The following is a 3,842-nucleotide window of genomic DNA, read 5'->3' as shown; positions in this document are numbered from 1 at the left end:
GATCCGTTGCCGGTCACGAAAAAAGACAAAAAGGAAAAAAAATAAATAAATAAAATAAATAAATACTCAGTAAAATGACCTTAGGCTTTAACGACTATAAACAACTGTTTTCAAAATAGCATTAACTAAATACTGACCCCATACTTCTACACTTACATGATTCATAAACCATAACCTATCCTAGTTTGACAGGTATTATTATAGAAGGATCATAGCCAGTTTTGTAGTCATGTACCATCATTGGGTGTGATTTATAGAAATTAACACGTTTTTTCCTGGGCAGCTGTTAAATCATTAATAAAAGCAATTATAGAAAATGTTTTGAGTGATGTCACTATTATTGGAACAAATGTATAGCTTCTGTGGCAGGGTAACTTACTGAGATATGAATTTATGATTTGTTCTTGTTGCTGCAGGTATTTTACCTGCCTCCTTCCTAAGACTGTAGCCAACCTGGTGTTTGCATTGCTGGGTCAAAAGCCAAAGTTGTCTGTTATCCAGAAGACAACAGTCGTCTGTTATCTAGTTATCAGAACCTTTCAGGTTTGTTTGTTGAAAATTAAGTTTGGAGGTTGCTAAGTGTCCCCCAAAAGTTTATGTATTAGAAACTTGATCTCCAATGTAGCAGTGTTAAGAGGATAGGAAATCCAATTATGGTATTTGATGGGCTGAGCCTTTGGGAGGTGATTGGATCTGAGGACCATGTCCTAGTGAATGGATTGATCCATTCGTGGAGTAATGAGTTGATGGTTTAATGGGTAGTCACGGGTGTGGTTCTGATGGCTTTATAAGGAAAGTGAGTAAGGTTTACTCTCTCTTGCCCAGCCCATTCTCACCGTGTGATACCTTGAGTTGCTGTGGAGAGTTTCCACCAAGAACGAGGCCTTTACCCGAGGTGTTCTCTGGACTTTACACTTCCCAGCCTCCAAAGCTGTAGGAAATAAATTTTATTTCTTTGCAAATTACCCAGTTTCAGGTATTATGTTGTAAGCAACAGAAATGGACTGATACAGAGGTAGATTGTGCTGGAAGTGGAGTTATTTCTGAGGTGAGGGACGTGGAAATGGGCTGATCTGGGGAGGCATTTGGAAATATGACTCACTCTGTGAGTCATCTGTTTCCATTCAGTGCTCCTAGGTTGTAGCAAGACCTGAAATACAAATGGTGGGCTGGTTCTGCTGGGAAACTGACCCACATGAGGCTTTTGGGCTTGACACAGAGCTGCCCACCTTCAAAGGAGTGGGTGGACTTGGACAATGGCCATATCAACCCTGCCTACAGTGATTTAAAGAGAAGAAAAACCTTTCCTGAATATTCTGGACTCCACAAGATCCCCTGGGATTTTCAAAGAACCCAAAGGATAATGGAAAACTTCGTACACAAGGGACTAAATTTTATTTGATTAAAAAACAAAAATAGTTATGGTACATTCTTATACCTGAGGGCATTGTAGTAAAATTTTTAGCTGTTANGTACACAAGGGACTAAATTTTATTTGATTAAAAAACAAAAATAGTTATGGTACATTCTTATACCTGAGGGCATTGTAGTAAAATTTTTAGCTGTTATTCCTTCATGTTGACTATATGGGAGATATACTGTATTTATTTGCACCTATTAGTTAAGCCTTTAAGTTCTGAAGCCCATGCCATAGTGATATAAAAGGGGTTTGGTATGTCATTGATGTGGTGAGAAGTATTGTTCTGTCTGTCTGCAGCTCCGGGTCTACTGATCAGCTGAGATTGCTGTAACCTTGTAACCACAAGTAACCTCAGTTAACTGGGATAGTAAAGTCTTCCCTGGTGGGAAGGAAACTTCAGTTAACTGGGAAGTTTTAGTCTTGGGAAGATTTAAAATGAATTGTAGAAACACTTAAAAGAATCAAACCTATAGTATTCATATTTAGTATTAAAAGGGAATCTAACATTTGTTATTTTTATGTATTTGTAACATTTAAGAGAACTTGAGAATCACATTATTAATAAATTTATTAGATGAACAAGAATACCAATTAATAGGAAGGTTTTATTTGTTAAGTCAGACTACTGAAATATTTAAAAAGGATAGAGAATTAATAAATTTATTAATGCAATTTAAAATGTTTGAANTAAAAGGGGTTTGGTATGTCATTGATGTGGTGAGAAGTATTGTTCTGTCTGTCTGCAGCTCTGGGTCTACTGATCAGCTGAGATTGCTGTAACCTTGTAACCACAAGTAACCTCAGCTAACTGGGATAGTAAAGTCTTCCCTGGTGGGAAGGAAACTTCAGTTAACTGGGAAGCTTTAGTCTTGGGAAGATTTAAAATGAATTGTAGAAACACTTAAAAGAATCAAACCTATAGTATTCATATTTAGTATTAAAAGGGAATCTAACGTTTGTTATTTTTATGTATTTGTAACATTTAAGAGAACTTGAGAATCATATTATTAATAAATTTATTAGATGAACAAGAATACCAATTAATAGGAAGGTTTTATTTGTTAAGTCAGACTACTGAAATATTTAAAAAGGATAGAGAATTAATAAATTTATTAATGCAATTTAAAATGTTTGAAACTATGTGCTAATTCAAATGTGTACATGGAATTAAACATAATTCAAATAACTTAAAAGTTCCTGTTAATACTTACAAGAATTATAAAGATGAAAATAATATTTGCAAGATGAACCTAAAGGCTGAATAAAGATGTAGGTTTTTAAAATTTTTACCTTTAATATATTGAACTAATTTCAATAAGTAACCACTGAAATATTTTTTTTCTAGGTGCAAAATTAACTATTGAGGACACTAGAAAACTCAGATCAACACAGAGTAAAAGTTTTAGAAGGCTGGTTGCTAGGTGAGCACACTCTTTCTATGGAAGAGAAACTGGGTTAAATGACTGTGTAAGGTCATAGGGTTCTTCTGTCATTATCTGCATTTTCCTTTGAAGCTCATCCCTAAACATGACACTATTTTTGGAAATGTCAATAAGTTTCTTCTCTCCAAACTTGGAACTTTTCTGCATCATACTCATATTTTTTCCACAGAATAATTTTTCAAGCTCTCTCTATACATAGGCACTTTTGTGTTGCCAGCAGTGATACCATACAGTCCTGCAAGGTAATGGGCCCAGGAGTTCCTTTTCTATAGGGTTGGGAGGTTCCCTGACATTGTCCTTGTCCTCTGAGGGGCTTTGAGCGTTTGCTGGTGTTCTTTGTGCCTGCATCTCCTGGTCTCTCCCAGCTGTGCTGTTTGCTTATGGGCATCCTAGTCACCCACTGGCCACCTATCCTGTGAGTGGGAGGCTACAGCTACCCATTATTCCTTGACTTTACTCAAAAGTTATTCTTGAGAGAGGATAGTGGAGGCTTCTCACGAATGATGCAGGACTATGAAGAGTAAAACATTTATTTTTTAAGTCAATAGGTGTTGTGCTAGTTCAGAGTTTCCTGAACTCTTTTGGTTCGTGGTGCCATTAGGCTCAATTTTATTATTTTTTTTACAACACCTCTGAGCAAAAAAACAAAACACACAAAACACTTCCCAAATCTAACAGTTTAATTTACTAAATTATTAGGTTCAAACACTGTAATTATATATATTGTAACAATCAAGTAGCTATTTGTAAAGCAAATACATATAAATAAAGAAAAAATACTTAGTTTCATTCTATTTTTTTATTTATATTTATTTTTGTGGGGTACAGTGTGTTGTTTCAATACATGCATATCCTGCACAATGATTCACTTAGGGCAGATAGCATAGTTTTGTCCCCATTAGTTCACCCCTAGTCTTCCCCCAACCCCCACCCTTCCTAGCCTCTGGTAACCATTATTCTACTCTCTACATTTTTTTTTT

This window comes from Galeopterus variegatus, unplaced genomic scaffold, assembly GCF_000696425.1.
Source record: "Galeopterus variegatus unplaced genomic scaffold, G_variegatus-3.0.2 Scaffold7442, whole genome shotgun sequence".
NCBI classification, from domain to species: Eukaryota; Metazoa; Chordata; class Mammalia; order Dermoptera; family Cynocephalidae; genus Galeopterus; species Galeopterus variegatus.
Note: the sequence above shows the minus strand (reverse complement) of the source record.